Source organism: Mizuhopecten yessoensis, unplaced genomic scaffold (assembly GCF_002113885.1).
Source record: "Mizuhopecten yessoensis strain PY_sf001 unplaced genomic scaffold, ASM211388v2 scaffold2531, whole genome shotgun sequence".
In the NCBI taxonomy this organism is placed as follows: domain Eukaryota; kingdom Metazoa; phylum Mollusca; class Bivalvia; order Pectinida; family Pectinidae; genus Mizuhopecten; species Mizuhopecten yessoensis.
In genome coordinates, this window is record NW_018404592.1 from 5,058 (window position 1) to 22,959 (window position 17,902).

The 17,902-nt window shown below is 36.1% G+C and overlaps 1 protein-coding gene across 2 annotated transcripts in view; it reads right to left on the reverse strand.

Annotated features, from left to right (window-relative positions):
- Positions 1–6: 6 nt before the first annotated feature.
- Positions 7–17,902, reverse strand: part of LOC110446106 (E3 ubiquitin-protein ligase TRIM33-like) — a 40,383-nt gene continuing 22,487 nt past the window's right edge. The window contains exons 1-2 of one of the 2 annotated variants that reach the window (XR_002462428.1): positions 10,486–10,573; positions 7–200 (exon numbers count right to left, since the gene is read on the reverse strand). The gene's annotated coding sequence lies outside the window, so the exon portion shown is untranslated. Of the gene's footprint in view, positions 201–10,485; positions 10,574–17,902 lie in introns of those variants that run through there. The other variant, XR_002462429.1, reaches the window with a different exon arrangement.

A 17,902-nucleotide genomic window follows, 5' to 3' on the forward strand; every position in this document is an offset into this window, starting at 1 on the left:
TGTCGCCGAAGCCATCTTACCAGACAACTCCTTGATGATGTAGGTCCCCAGGCAATCCTGACAGAAGCAATGGAGACATGGTAAGGACTTCGGTTGTCGCAGTCGCTCAAGACAGATTGGACACTGTAGTAAGTGTAAGTTTAGTTCCGGACAGGGTCCGCCTTCAGCCATTATGAGGATCAGATTGGTTCAACTTTAACCTGGAAATGTAGATAAGCATGTGGTTATTCGATTTATATATTACTGATTGTCTCCCTAACTAAAGAATGTTTATATAAATTACAGTTTTATGTACGGTGCAAGTGTTATACATTGTGTTCTGTGAGATGATCTGAAACAGTATTCTTTGACAAATGTCATTTATACCATAGTTGTAAAATACCGTTATCATCTTGTATACTTAATAAATAATAAAGGTAGATTTCATAAAACGATGTCACCATTTTCTTTTTAAATGAACACATGATCAAAATTGAAAATAATATTAAGAGTCAAAATAGCAAATCACCTGTTTCTTTTGTTACATGAAACTGACATATAGGTAACTTGGAAACTAGAACACAAGACATGTTTACATCTCTTAAACAGTTTTTAAGATATTGTTGCTTGAAATTTCAAATATTAATTTTAAAGCTTTAAACCCACGTTGACCTTTGACTCCGGCTAGCACTTAAAGTTGATATTTGACCTCATTAATATGATAAAGGAAACAATTCAAAGCTTATCTACATAACATACCCACGTATCATGACCCTAGACCAAATGCTTCTGAGGATATTATTGTTTGAAGTTTTTAACATATTTGACCCCATGTGACCTTGAAATTAAGTCAAGGTCATTTTAATGAGTAAACTTTATAGCGATTCATCCAAGGTACCTACTGGCCAAATAGCATGACACTGGGCCTCATGGAACTGGAGAAAAAGATTGTTAAAGCTTTAACCCATTTTGACGTTTGACCCAGACTAACACTTAAAGTTGACCTTTGACTTCATTACTGTAATAGAAAAAAAAAATGCACTGCTGGTCTGCATAACATACTCAAGTATCATGACTCTAGTCCAAATGGTTCTGAAGATATTGTTGTATGAAATGTTTTACATATTTGACCACTGTGACCTTGAAAGTAGGTCAAGGTCATTTTAATGAGGAAAATGTATAGCACTTCATCCTAGGTACGTACTGGCCAAATATCATGACACTTGGTCCTCCAGTTCTTCAGAAGAAGTTGTTCAAAAGAAAACGTTGACAGACGGACGACGCAGTACGGCATAAGCTCACATGGCCCTTCGGACCAGGTTCAATGTATTTGAACCATGTGAGACCTTAATTATGAAAGTCAGTCATTTGATATAGCGTTGTAGCTCTTTATCTTATTATCATGTTATACTTAAATAGGAATGTTGGTTATTTGCCAGCTACTGGCCTAATATCATCACTCTTGACATTTTTTTTTTAGAAAAAGTCATAAGTTAGGTATGTAAATAGTTGACGCCGGACAGATGGACGACGCGCCATGGCATAAGCTAAATTGGCTCTTTCGGGTGAGGCGAGCTAAAACCAATAAAAAATAATATCATCCAATATAATACATGAGGCAAAAGGGGTCTTTGGGCAGGTGAGCTATTAATAAAAAAAAAATCATGTAATTTAAAACAAGAGGCCCAGCGGGCCTGTATCGCTCACCTGAATATGTTTAAAATAATTGGTATGAAGTAAAAATATAGCACTCCATGGTAGGTGCTGTAAATACATATGAAATTTCAGAAAGATCCAAACAGCACTTGAGATAGAGCGAGAACAAACTTCAAACAGAGCCCCATCCCTCTGCCCCTAGGGGGGGTCATACCCACCAATTATACAAAATTGAGTCCCCTTGGCCAAAGGATGCTCCAGACTAAATTAGGATAAAATCCCTTAATCCCTATGGTAGAAGAAGGATTTTAAAGGTTTTACCTCTATTTCCCCTATTGGGCCCCACCTCTCTGCCTCCAGGGGGGTCAGACACACCGTTTATACAAAATGTGTTCCCATTCACCCAAGAGTACTTCATACCAAATTTTGAAAAAAATCCTGTCATTCCTACAGAAGAAGGATTTTTAAGAATTTGCTGTTTCCCTTATTGGGCCCCTCCCTTCTGCCCCCAGGGGGGCCACACTCGCTGTTTAAACGAAATTGAGTCCCTTTTGCCTAAGGATGCTCCAGACTAAATTAGGATAATATCCCTTAATCCCTATGGTAGAAGAAGGGTTATAAAGGTTTTACCTATATTTCCCCTATTGGGCCCAACCCCTCAGGTCCCAGGGGGGCAACATCCAACGCTTATACAAAATTGGTTCCCCTTTACCCAAGGATGCTCCACACCAATTATGGACCAAATCCTTCTATTCCTACAGAAGAAGAAGGATTTTAAAAAATTGTTATATTTCCCCTGTTGGGCCCCGCCCCTCAGTCCACAGGGGGACCAGACCCACCGTTTATAAAAAACTGGTTCCCCTTCACCCAAGAATGCTTCAGACCAAATATGGACCAAATCCTTTCATTCCTACAGAATAAGAAGGATTTTAAATAATTTGCTATGTTTCCCCTATTTTGCCCCGCCCCTCAGGTCCCTGGGGGGCCAGACCCACGGTTTATACAAAATTGTTCCCCCTTTACCCAAGGATGCTTCAGACCAAATATGGAACAAATCCTTTCATTCCCACAGAAGAAGAAGGATTTTAAAGAATTTGCTATATTTCCCCTATTGGGCCCTGCCCCTTAACACCAAGGGGGGCCACACCCATCATTTTTTACAAAATTTGTTCCCCTTCCCACAAGGATGCTTCTGACCAAATTTGGTCAAAATCTGCTCAGTCGTTCATGACTAGTAGCGTTTTAAAGGAAAAGTTGACGGTTAGCTCTATTCCAAAATGCAATCAGCCAAATCTTATGAATCCATTCCTTTTAGTTCTTGAGAACAAATCCTTTAAAATGCTGTTGACCTCTGTGACCTCTAAAGTAGGTTGAGGTCATTTTTATTTGCAAACTTTGGTGAGCTCTATCCCAGGAAGTCACCAGCCAAATATTATAACTTTATGAATTTTAATTCTTCAGAAGAAGTTGTTCTAAGTGTTAGACATATCTGAACGCTGTGACCTTGAAAGTAGGTCAGGGTCATTTTAATTCGCAAACTTTGTTGGGCTCTTTCCCAGGAAATAACCAGCCAAATATTAAGGTGCTATACCGTCCAGTTCTTCAGAAGAAGTTGTTCTAAGCGTTAGACATATCTGACTCCTGTGACCTTGAAAGTAGGTCAAGGTCATTTTCATTCGCAAACCTTGTTGGGCTCTTTCTTAGGAAATAACCAGCCAAATATTAAGGTTCTATACCGTCCAGTTCTTCAGAAGAAGTTGTTCTAAGCGTTAGACATATCTGACTCCTGTGACCTTGAAAGTAGGTCAAGGTCATTTTCATTCGCAAACCTTGTTGGGCTCTTTCCCAGGAAATAACCAGCCAAATATTAAGGTGCTATACCGTCCAGTTCTTCAGAAGAAGTTGTTCTAAGCGTTAGACATATCTGACTCCTGTGACCTTGAAAGTAGGTCAAGGTCATTTTCATTCGCAAACCTTGTTGGGCTCTTTCCCAGGAAATAACCAGCCAAATATTAAGGTGCTATACCGTCCAGTTCTTCAGAAGAAGTTGTTCTAAGCGTTAGACATATCTGACTCCTGTGACCTTGAAAGTAGGTCAAGGTCATTTTCATTCGCAAACCTTGTTGGGCTCTTTCCCAGGAAATAACCAGCCAAATATCAAGGTGCTATACCGTCCAGTTCTTCAGAAGAAGTTGTTCTAAGCATTAGACATATCTGACTCCTGTGACCTTGAAAGTAGGTCAAGGTCATTTTCGTTTTCAAACTTTGTCGGGCTCTATTCCAGGAAGCCACCAGCTAAATTATAAAGATTCTATACCTTTCAGTTCTTCAGAAGAAGTCGTTTGAAGTGTTTGAGACATTTGACCCATGTGACCTTGAAACAAGGTCAAGTTCATTTTCATCCTCAAACTTTGCCGGGCTCTTTCCCAGGAAGCCATCAGCCAAATATAAAGATTCTATACCTTTCAGTTCTTCAGAATTAGTCGTTTGAAGTGTTTGACACATTTGACCCCTGTGACCTTGAAAGTAAGTCAAGGTCATTTTCATTCTCAAACTTTGTAGGGCTCTATCCCAGGAATCCATCAGTCAAATATGAAGATTCTATACCTTTTAGTTCTTCAGAAGAAGTCGTTTGAAGTTTTTGACCTATTTGACCCCTGTGACCTTGAAAATAGGTCAAGGTCATTTACGTTCTCAGACTTTGTCAGGCTCCTACCAACAAAGCTTTCATTAAAATATCATGACTCTAGGCATGTCGGTTCTTCAGAAGAAGTTGTTTAAAGGAAAAGTTGACGGACGAGGACGGACGACGGACGGACGCTGCACCATGACATAAGCTCACTTGCCCTTCGGGCAGGTGAGCTAATAAGTAGTCAAGGGCCATAACTAAATATCAGAAGGAACATAATGGCGTTCTGGGAGCCACAAGTTCATTTGAGGTGTAACATGTGCAAAGTTTCATCAAAATCCATGCACAAACCTACGTGGTGTATGAGGTACAGTTTTTTGTCTAAGGACAGACAGACTGACAGACAGACAGAGTGATTCCAGTATACCCGCTAGGGCTGAAACAATACGCCTAACTCACAATACAATATGTATCGCGGTACAGCATTTACGGTTCGGTACGTTTCGATACGATACAATACTTATAATACAATGCTATAATTAAGAAATAAAATTAATATATAAATGTTAAGGAATGTTTATTAGCTGATTCTCCTCAAAATAATACAAAATTAAATGAAAAACAAGAAATATCAATTGTAAAATACAAATAAAATCTGACAAAAGGTGATTTCTTTTACTCTAATGGACAATATTTTAAAATAGATAACCAAGTTAATATAAATGTCACTGTTGATCAACTGAATGTAATGAATCATAGCTCAAGATCATCCATGTTCTACTCTGCACTGCATGTGTACTTGTACTTTAAGGTTCTAACATGTTATCAACGTGTGTTAAGAAACCCATCATTCTCAACTACCGAAACCAGCCTCATATCGACAGCCACTGTTTATACTAGATTGAGTCATCTTGCAAAAAGGATGCTCTAGACCAAATCAAGGTAAAATTCCTTTATCCCTATGGTAGTGGAAGAATTTGAAATGTTTTACCTCTATTTCCTCTATTTGGTCCCGCTTCTCTGCCCCCGGTGGGTACAAACTTCAATTGATACAAAAGTGAGTCCCAAGGATGCTCAAAACCAAATTGAGACGAAATCCCTTTATCCCTACGGCAGAAGAAGGCTTTTACAGGTTAACCTCTATTTCCCCTAATCGGCCCACCTCTCTGCCCCCAGGAGGCCACACCAACCCTTTATACAAAATTGAGTCCCTTCGGCAAACGGATGCTCCAGACTATATAAGGATAAAATCCCTTTATCCCTATGATAGAAGAAGGATTTCAAAGCTTTTACCTCTATTTCCCCTATTCGGCCCCACCCCTCTGCCACCAGGGAGTCCAAACCCCTAGTTTATACAATATCAAGGATGCTCAAGACCAAAATTGGGATGAAATCCCTTAATCCCTATGGTAAAAGAAGGATTTTAAAGGTTTTACCTCTATTTCCCCGATTGGGCCCCCGGGGACCCACACCCACCGTTTATACAAAATTGAGTGCCCTTGGCCTAAAGATGCTTCTGACCAAATTTAGTCAAAATCTACTGGGCTGTTCAGGGCTAGTTGTGTTTTAAAGGAAAAGTTGCAGGACGGACGACAGATGGACGACAGACGCCACACCATGACATATGCTAAAAAATAACCGGTCCTTCATACCAGGTGAGCTAAACGTGAGGACAAATTAAACAAGGCAATCCATAGTCCCCCAACAATTATGATTTCTATATTTTATAAACAGTACACTTATGTCAGGATGTACCTACTGTTTAAAACATAGTACTTCAGTTGAAATAGTATAGAAAATATATCCCGGGACAAATATTTTCAAAAGTCAAAGACAAAGGTCAAGTCATAGGTCACAGTGACCTAATTCTTGCACTCTGTATTCTGTCATCCCAAGATATCCTTGTACACCACATTTGGTTACTCCAGGTGAAATAGTATTGAAGAGTTGTTCCGGAGGAACTTTTTCAAAAGTTAAGGTCAAAGCATAGGTCACAGTGACCTAATTCTTACACTCTGCACTCCGTCATCCTAAGATATAATAAGGTGAAATAGTATAGAAGATATGTGCCAGACAAATAGGGGTGTAACATGTATCAAATATATCGGTTGTAATAGATACAGTCATTAATTAACCTGCTTTTAATGCCACATTGCAGCATTTTAATTTAATTATGAATGATGCACCCGTGTGTTGCATTCTTGTCCGCAGAACTTGGAATGTGAATGTGTTGCCGCTTTATCTTTTGTGGAACTCTTTTGTGTGAGAGAGCAGAGAAGTCATCGATTGTTGTCACTGGTGTGTTGGTAATAATGGTGAATGCAGAAGAAATTTTAAGCATTCTGATGTTCATTTGTTTATCATGAAAACATATATATAAAAATAAGACTCTTTCCAGACGAGTTAATTAAAAAGAGCTTGTGAGATACGGAACGTCAAACTGTACGTGCATTTTTAATTGAACACGTACAAATGTATGATACAATAGTGCATGCGGTTGTGTTTAAAACACGTGTATTATAAGACATCTCAACCTCGTGTGGCTGTATTTGAAAAAAATATATATATGAAGTAGAATTGAACTCTCCATTAGAATGTGGAATAGGTGGTGATTGATAGGGGATTTTTGGGGAAAACTTGATATTCTGTCCCATAGAAAGCATTATGGCCGGGAAGCTAATTTAGAGTTCAAGGGTGATAATTTATGACAGTATTTCCACTATGTTGACATATTTTGGTACACTACATGTTATACAATAATAAAACAAATGAATGTCATGCATGATATTAAATTGTAAATTGTTAATTCCAAAAGCTTTACAAGAAGTTTTAATATCATTAATAAAGAATTAAAGATGTATCATATCATGAGTGGTGTATCGCAATACGTATCGTATTGTGGCTCAGTGTATTGTTTTGGTCAGTGGTCAGTCCAGGTGTTTTTGTTACATGTTTTGGCATGGTTTTTAGTAATCATTCATAGACAGAGCTAATTTATATCCAGGAGTTTCAAGTCTTTCTCCAGATCTGGTTTGTACATCATATAGATGTGACAAAGTCTTATTCTGTAATTGGTTTATGTTAAACTATTATATTAATAATGAGATTTTGGATAAAGTAGCATTAATTATATTGTGAAATTGTGCATTTTATAAAATTATCAGAATCTTGATCTTTCGTACATGTATATTCAATCAATACAAAGATAGCTCTTTTTAAAGTAATGTATATATGTTTGTTATCAACATGATGTAAACTGTGATTTATATATATTACAGAGATAATAGAGTTTTCGATAGAGAACAGACTCATACAGATACAGATTATTCTGTGTAAACCCCCTACCCATAGTTTTTTAATTTGAATAACCTATTGTGTGTGAACGTATGCACTGAATGTACATGTTAGGAATTATATGTGTTTCATTATGCCATCAATTGTATTGTCTTTGTAGGGTTTTGATTATGTTCCACATATTTTGGAAATAAACATGTGAACCAAGAAATCTGCATCGACCTTGACTTTTCATTCAACTTTACATTGGCGCCCACGTAGATGTCTCTCCTGAGCCAAGGGACATAACTCTCCTAGCTGACCCTATATTCCGGAAACTGAATAGTATGATAATAACTAGGGAGATTTGTGACAAAGATGAAGTTTTTTCTATATTAGACTAAAAAGAGTGTCAACAAAATACATTTGATCAAATTCAGGCTTTTATTTATGGACAAAACACAATACCTTATGTGTATAAAGCTGGTTGGCTGTAGCGTATGTGTACATATGTATATCAGGGGCGGGTCCAGGTGAGGGCGTAATGGGCGTATGCCCCCCCTTTTCAAAAAACTGTAGTACAATGACGTCAATTTTTCATATTCAATCATGTATTCCACATTAAAGCCTACAATATTTAGAACGAAAGAACTTTATACTTCAGTGTTTGTTTGTCTTGTTATCATGTGTGTCGTTCAACGAAACCAGAACTTAATCTAAAATAGATAGATATTTATCAGTCTGGCTACTTCATAACTTGATGCTAAATTGTTGAAATCCAGGAGCTTCTGAGCTTCCCCATGGACCCTCTACCAGGACAACCGTAATTACGCCTCCCATTCAAAAAATCCTGGCCTAGGACTATTGAAATGTTAAGTAACGCCTTATACCCTAGAATTTGGAATCTCGTTATTGGTCTACTGCTGTTAAGATCCATCCAATCATTTTAATATACCACAGACAATTAATGGAGAGAATTCGGTATAAAAAATGTCAAACCCTGACACTTTAACTATAAAATATACATGCTCCAAGTCAGGAACCGTTACATTAGTGCATTTCACAATTATTTTATGTTTTTTAGCAAAAAAAAAGGTCCAAAAAAGATTTGATTCTACACCCCGCCCCCTCTTTCAAATATCCTAGAAACGCCCCTGTGGGACAGAATTTATTTTTCAATAATCATATTATCTATCTATCTACCGTTCATGACCAACTTCAACTGACTATTAGTTTCAAAGATGCACAAATCAAGGGGGCCTGTTAATGCATTAGTATAGAAGTAGCCTTGCTCATGTCCGCGAATTTGAAAGCTGTTGGGATTACTATTCAAACACGTGATTGTGGCAGCTTTAATGAACACTGTCTAATAATAGTTTGGTGATATCAAATATAAGGGCATGCTATTTAGAGCTGATAAGTACTAGGGACAAAGGTATCAAATACTTTCGTTTTCTATACACGTACAGTACTGAAGTAAATGTGACAGCATTTTAAATATTGATTCCTGTCAGGGACAGTATATAGAGGGGATTGGCAACTCTGCCCCAGTCAAGATTCTATAGCACGTCGCTTTTGTGTTTGTTCACCGAACCGCGAAGTCATCGAGAGCCCTTCTCGATCAGCCTGCGCTTGCGCACTAGCGTTAAAATAAAGCACGCACCTGCTTTCGGTGTCATGTCAACAATCTCGCCGAGATCGAAGTGTTTTGATAACAGTTAGCCCTGATTGGGACTGTGTATTAGTAGGTCTTCTTTTTATTCCAGGGACAGGGCTATCGTTGCCACTATGTCTAGCCTTTCGGCTGTGTTGGTGGCTTTTACAACAAATCAAATTTCGTAAAGCAAATTCCAGTGAAAATAATGCTAATATTGACACTTTTTGACACAAAAACAGCACAAGTTATTTGTTATTTTTTGCCATACAAATTAGTACTTCATATCAAAAAATTATTCAACTTTCTATCGCTGTAAATTTCAAAAAGAAGTATTTTCTAAATGAGCTGATCCTCAAATGCAGGCGATACTTTTTTGTTGCGTTTAACCACGGACTTAGCTAAATCCGTGGTTTAACATTTCCGGTTTTTACGGTTTTTAACAACACGTGTCCTTCGTTACCAGACGAGTAATTACATCTGTGACATCGCTATCGTTCCAAATAATGCAAATCAAATCAGGCCTACTTAACATAGAAATTACTCGGCTGTTTATTGATATTAATTGTTTTAGAAAATACAAACGATTGTTTATAAAATTAATCAAAACAGTGAGCAGTTACCAACTTCTTTCGCAATGATTTACGTTCCAGTGAAAAATATTGCTGATATTTACACTTTTTGACACAAAAATAACACAAGTTAAATTATATTATTTGCAATTAAAATGGGTTGGGTCGTTATAAAAATAATTCAGTTTTCTAATGCTGCCAATTTAAAAAAGATCGGTCAAATACTTTTGGAGTGAGATGGTTCACATACATGTGTTTTTTTTATCCCGCATTTTTGTCTATCGACGCCCACCACAATACTCTGAACTACGCGTTACATCGCATTTATAAATAGAAAAATATATCCCAAAAACGAGACATCAATTACTATGATACCACATATTTTATCAATTAAAAGTAATACAATCAGCTTATAACAATGGGATAAACAAAAGACGTAAGAAGACTTATCGAGATTGGTTTGTTTTCACACCAACTTCTACATCTAACGAAGCGGTATCGACGCCATCTTGCTTTGTCAAAATTGAGATAGTTGGCGCTCGCAATCTGCTCCGGAATCAGGGGGAGGTAAGTCTAGATTGACGTGTCATAAAATTGGTAAGGCAAAGAGGGAGTTGCTAATCCCCTTCACTATACGTCCCTGTTCCTGTCAATAAAAAGTTCGAGTCTGTTTAATGAAAGATAAAACGGATACTTACACCACTGTTCAACATATTACTCACCGTGCGAACATAAGATATGATCATTAAGGCGCAGACAGGTCTGTGTTTTCAAAATACAACACTTTCTTCCTTGTCCCGACCGAACACGGATGTTGCCTATACACCTATAAGCAAAGAACCGGAACTGCGGTATAAAAGTTCCGGAATGTTTAAGGTTGGTTGGTTGTATAGATTTTCATGTCCTATCTACAGCTATAAGGTCATTAAGGACGTATTTTAAAGGATAATTTTACAAATTCGTTTAATAATTACAGAAACTGTTTTCTTAATCTTAAGATATACATTTAAAAACAGGGGGGGGGGGNGGGGGGGTACGGCAATTGTGATTGTATATAGGATTACGGTTGCCTTCCAGCTTTGCACTAGAGGGAATTTCCCTTCAGCTAAATAGGTAGAGTGGCGGTTCGTACTCCAGTTGAAGCAAACTATAGACTGTATATTTCCTGTTATAAAAACTTTAGTTCTAACTTACAAATTCAGGCGGATAATGCGTACCGGATTCCAGGTGGGCAGAGTAAACACGATTATGTGCATCGATATAATTGGGTTATAATTCCTGAAATCATGAAAAAAAAAATCCATGCATGGAAAGGAGGCATAGCTCGCGTAACCAAAATGGTCGTTACTATTTCAGGCTCCTCGTCAACTTGATAAAACATTAAGAGAACAACATTTTATATTAATCATTTTCAGAAACTACAATACATCGTAATTTGCAATACTTACACTGGTACAGGTATCTTATCTATACTATGTAACTAAATATTGTGCATTTACGTGGCCGTTCCAAAAGATGCGTTATGTCTGCAAATAAACATTCACATTGATTCAAATATTTGTTAAGAGTCTTAAGAGGTTTGAATAAAATAATGACAATGACAATACTTTAGAGAATATGGTAAAAATAGGGGTAAATATGGGTAAACCGAATCGTTCTGAAACAAAGGAAACGATTTTGACAGTATAACCCGGCCTGCTACCACCCCGCCCTTATGTTTCCCTCATAATCCCGGTCAAAACTTCTAAATATTTCTCCTTTACACATTATTTATTTCACAACTAGAGCTGTAAGCCACTGGCTAACTAATACATCCCACTCCTCACTTTGTTTTGAAGTTAAACAAATCATTTACATTGTACACCTGTATAAGTCTATGGTGGTGGGTAGCAAGTCCATAGATATAGGTGAAAACAAAACATTAAAAGAGAAGGGCCGTAATTCCATAAAAAGTGTAAAAATGAAAAAAAACAGTAACATCCAGATGCACAATAACAGGCGATACTTATCATATGCATCAAGTTTCGTTGAAATTGGCCTACAAGTCAAGGAGGAGTTGTCTGGACATTATTTTCCCGATGTTTAGAAAGGGCCATAACTCATTAAAACCTCAGGGTTTGGTAACCGTATTTGTAAAGTATAATTGAATTAGGTACAAGTGTAGAAATTGTAGAAACATTGGTGATCCTCAACAACCAGCATTGTTAGCTTTTAGTGAACAAATAGTAAGTACACGGTACGATCTACGTCACACGGACAGGTCCCCGTTATTGATACATGTATCTGCTAGATGAGTGACATAGTTTTGTGACTATTTGTCACATTGAATCATCAATATATATCAATTTAACATTGGTAAAATGGTTCAGACAGTAACAATAAAGATTATAAGACTTTTTCCTGTCCAGGGTTGTAGAATAGGGAGATTCAACCCAGAGGTTTTCCAATTTTCTAAAACCCAAGGCTTTGCCGAGGGTTTTGCCGAATTTGAAAATCCCGAGGGTGCAATTTCCCTATCCTACACCCTTGGTCATGAAAGAGTATTTTTCATTCATTCCAACCATCAGAACAAGCCAAGACACCAATGCGTTTGGACTTGGTACCATTTTGAACTAAAGCCCATATTTTTGCACAGAAAACTATTTTCATCTTTCTAACGTGTACGGTAAATATATCGTAAAATGTCTTAATTTCATCAAATCGTCTTTTCCGTATTGCGGATCAGATATTTTCAAATTCGTGACGTCACGTAATTATTGAGCCATTGTGACGTGACGTCACGTGTGAAATGAGGTGTACGATATAAGTTTCTTGCACCCCTTTCTTATCATTGACAGCTCTTTCTTACACACATGGAGATGAGAGAAAGCTATTTATTCCAACCACGGACTCAACCGAGAAATACATTGTATAAGAAGGGAGAATAAGACAACTAGGAGGGGTCTGGGCTGCCTTATCTGAAAAGAGGTTGTAGGAGTGTATTTTATTTAGTTATTTTTTATTTTTACATACTGTAAATATTAGTTTGAAATTAACCCGGTTCCGTATTCACGAAACAGTTTTCATGCTTTAGAGTAGATTTTATGCTCAAGCCAGATTTCTTGTTACTCACTTGAATCATGTAAAACAATCAAAAAGTCAAATGTAGACATTCAAAACAGTATAAGGCTTTAAAGGGACAATTTAGTGAAGTAAGTATTTTTATAACGTTGTCACAAATTTCTTCATGATTATATAGTTCGATACTCCTTATAAACAATTAATGTCGAGAAATTGTACTGTACAGCCGTAAGTTTTTAGCGGCAGCTGTCGGTGAATTTCTAGCTAACACAAATGTCTTTCCAGCCGAGGAGAGAAGGTAACTTCTCGTTTTATTCACCTAGCCTCTCTGTAATACAAATCCTCTCTGTAATACAAATACATGCATTTATTCTGATTAAAAAATCATCTTCCAACATCATCTTCATCTTAAACATCGTTATAAGTGATCGGGTAGTCTATTGATATCGTACTTTCTGCGGTTTTGTAATTCTCCCTGCGGCACCCTCTCAGTGCGTGCATGCTCTAATTGAACATGTTCGTTTTCATTCAAATCCAAATATGAACAGAATTATCTTCTTTTTGTTTTCGTTTTTTTGTTTGTTTATTTTTAAAGTATTTTTCACTTTACAATAACATATACATTTCATTATACATAATGAATTCCACTTTCACACATACTTTCATACTAATTAATATTGCTCTTTTTGTAAGTGTTTTTTTTTTTTTTGTAATGTTATATAAGTAAGGAAGAAAAATCAGATAAGAGAAACAAGAAAACAAAGCATTGTGGAAATAAAGACAGGTAAACAGACAGAAAGAAAGACAGAAAGACAGACAGACAGACAGTCGGATAGACAGACAAGAGGATAAGGACTAGTATTAAAACTTAAAGATTATATATCCCAAAAATACCTTACATTATTAATCACATAAACCAATGTAAAGGGTAGAAGTCTGGTAATAACATAGGTGTCAGTAGCGAAGTTATTAAGATAATACAGACAGGCAGACGGAAAGATAGACAGACAAGAGGGGAAGTACCAGTATTAAACAAACCAATGTAAAGGATAGAAGTCTGGTAATAATATAACATAATACATTAAATGTTTCAATTTTGTCCATTTTTTTCAAATAAATTTAAATAAGATCAAACATATGAACATATAATCGGCAAAATGTAGGTCTAGGAAATATCAATAAGCCTTTTCCATTTTTTTACTCATTCTGGAAGTTAATGAGATATATTTCGTCTTTACTATTTGCAATATATTTTTGAATACTGTAATGTTCTTTAATTGAATTTTTAATTCCTTGTATAGATAAAGGCACTTTAAGACATCTTGCATTGTATATATACTGTTTTATTATTAAAATAATACTATTGTCACTTTTATTATGTCCATTATAGTTATAAAAACCAAAACGAAATGTATTGTTTATTAATACAAATGGAATAATCAATTCATCTAAAAAGAACTCAAAATTTTGTAAAAGATTTTGTACTTTGTCACAGTCCCATAATACATGCTCTATTGTCTCTATTTCTAGTTTACACAGTTCACATTAAGGGCTATCTACTATTCCTGCCTTAAACAAATATGCATTAGCTGTCAAAATATGCTGATTAATTATGTACTGGAACCACTGTAATTTGGTATTTTTCGTAACTTTAAATGGCATTTTATATATTTTTTTCCAAACTTCATCATCAAATTGAAATATATCATCTCATTTTTTTTACCTGTTGAAATAGTATCATTTTTACAAAACAAGTTATAAAAATCTCTTATCCCCTTTTTATTTTTCAAAAACACTTCTAAATTAATTGGTATAAATGGATAGTTAACCTCTACATTTGACCTATCTTCTTGTATTATATACTCTCTAATGGCTGTAATTAGACCCTGATATCGTAAAAAGTTTGTATGAATATCATAAATCTGTTTGAATTCTTGAAATTTGTAAAAAGCATAGATATTTCTGTCTCAGATTAGATCGTCAATTACAATTTTTCCTTTATTGTACCATCCCTGTAAAATATACTTCTATTTTCTATTGAAATATGTTTGTTATATCAGATGGGCATTTTGAACTTACTGCTAGGGGACTTATATTTTTCATTAATTTTTCTCCATGCCTTAAATACATCAATCCAAAATAGATTTTTAGTTTTATTTTGACATTTTGAAATATAATCAGTTCCACAATTTGCCAGAATGTTTTTATCACAATATAATTTTAAAATCACTTGCCATTTACCAGAATTCATATATAACCTCCTAACCCACGTTAATTTTAACGAGTCAATAAACGACTGTACATGTAACATTTTAAAGAGATAAAAAGGTGATTGAATTGTGAAATTAATAGTGATTTTATGATATGTATCCTACCAATAGGAGTCAATAATCTTCTTTTCCAGGTTTTAATCAAAGTTTTGAGTTTTACAAATTTTTTATCGTAATTTAATTTTGTTATCTTATGCTAGTCTACATCAAACTCAATACCTAAAAGTATAAATTTCCTATCCCCCCCTGCAAATTCAATTCAGGATAAAGAATTTCATCACTGTATTTTTTACTACCTATCCAAATAACATATGTTAATTTTAAGTCCAGAAATATTTGCAAAACTTTACAATTCTTTAATTGCCTCTTTAAATGAAATTTGTTTGCCATCTAAAATCAATGTAGTGTCATCAGCATACTGGCAAAGTAAAAGTGGGCAATTGTCAATATTAATACCATTTATATGTTTATTATTTCTCAGTCTTACAGCTAAAATTTCAGCGCATAATATAAATTTATATATGGAGCTATTGGACCCCCTTGCCTGCAACCTCTTTTAATAACGAAAAAAGATGATAAATTTCCCTCTTAATTTATTGCAGATTTTGCATTTGTATGAAAGACTTTTACCCATTTTTGTATGCCATTGCCAAATTTAAAATAATCAAGAACTTTTTCAATAAATGTCCAGGACACTGAGTCAAATCTATAACTAACAACATTCCTGGTATACTATTTTCATCTGTATATTGCATGACATCATAAATTAACCTAGTATTCTCCCCAACATAACGACCCGAAATAAACCCTGTTTGATTTGTGTTTATTATACTATTTAACACTGTTATTATTCTCCCTGCTATTGACCCCGATGCAATTTTATATATAATATTCAGAAGAGAAATTGGTCGCCAATTTTTTAGAAACTGTCTTGGTTTATCCCCTTTAGGTATACATGTTATTATTCTGTCTTTGTGAAACAGAAATATCTGATTAAATGTATATATTATGACACTTATAATTCTTACTTGCAATATATTGTGTAATTCAAGAATGCGTTATGCGTGAACTCAGACTCGTAATTGGCACTGTGTTGTTGTTTACTTGCTGAAAGGCCCGGATATTGCACTATTTCTGTCGTAGCTATTTTTATCACAAACTTTCCCAAAAGACGAAACTGACCACACTGGACGTTGGCGTCAGGTCATGTTATTATCAACTACGTGAACTTTCGTAAGGATATATATATTTTCAGTATCGACTTGATTTTCAGGTTGTCACTTGACTCAATAGCCCCTTTAAATATATTCAAATGTTTTCCGAATCATTAAAAAACAAGACAGAGTATTGCAAGACAATCCATAGTCCACCACCAGTAACCATTTCTATATTTAACGAACAGTAAACTTATGTCCAACTTTTTTCAAAAGTAAAGACCAAAGGTCAAGTCATAGATCACAGTGACCTAACTCTTGCTCTCCGCCATCCCAAGATAGCATTGTACACCAAATATGGATACTACAGGTGAAATAATATATAACTCGTGCCTCTGACAAACTTTTCTTAAGTAAAGGTCAAAGGTCAAGTCATAGGTCGAACTGACCTTTCATGCACTGTGCACTCAGCTTACCAAAGATGTCCTTGTACACTTAATCTGGTTACTCCAGGTGAAACAATTAAGGAGATATGCCCCGGACAAACTATTTCAAAAGTTAAGGTCAAAGGTCAAAGCATAGGTCACGTTGAGGTCATTGTGACCTTCTTCTCGCACTCTGCACTCCGCCATCCCAAGATGTCCTTGTACACCAAATCTGGTTAATTCAGGTGAAACAGTATAGAAGAAATGCCCTAGACAGACATTTTCATAAGAAAAAGTCAAAGGTCAAGTCATAGATCGCAGTGACCTAACTCTTGCACTCAGCCATCCGAAAATGTTCATGTACACTAAATCTGGTTACTCCAGGTGAAATAGTTAAGGAGATAAGCCCCGGACAAACTATATTTCAAAAGTTAAGGTCAAAGGTCAAAGCATAGGTCACGTTGAGGTCATAGTGACCTTCTTTTCGCACCCTTGCACTCCGTCATCCCAAGCTAGAATTGTACACCAAATCTGGATACTCCAGGTGAAATAATATATAAATTGTGCCTCTGACAATTTTTTCTAAAGTAAAGGTCAAAGGTCAAGTCATAGGTCGCATTGCCTTTTTCATGCACTATGCACTCAGCTTTCCAAAGATGTCCTTGTACGCTTAATCTGGTAACTCCATGTGAAATAGTATAGAAGAAGTGTCCCGGCCAATTTTTTCAAAAGTTAAGGTCAAAGCATAGGTCACGTTGAGGTCATAGTGACTTTCTTCTTGCACTCTGCACTCCGCCATCCCCAGATGTCCTTGTACACCAAATCTGGTTACTCCAGGTGAAATAGTATAGAGGATATGCCCCAGACAGACATTTTCAAAAGAAAAAGTCAAAGGTCAAGTCATAGATCACAGTGACCTAACTCTTGCACTCTGCCATCCGAAAATGTCCATGTACACTAAATCTGGTTACTCCAGGTGAAATAGTTAAGGAGATATGCTTCGGACAAACTATATTTCAAAAGTTAAGGTCAAAGGTCAAAGCACAGGTCACGTTGAGGTCATAGTGACCTTCTTCTGGCACTCTGCACTCCGCCATCCCAAGATGTCATTGTACACAAAATATGGTTACTCCAGGTGAAATGGTAGAGAATAAATGTCCTGGACAAACTTCTCGGACGGAAGAACGGACGGACAGAGTGCAAACCTTTATTACAACCTCTCCCCCCCCC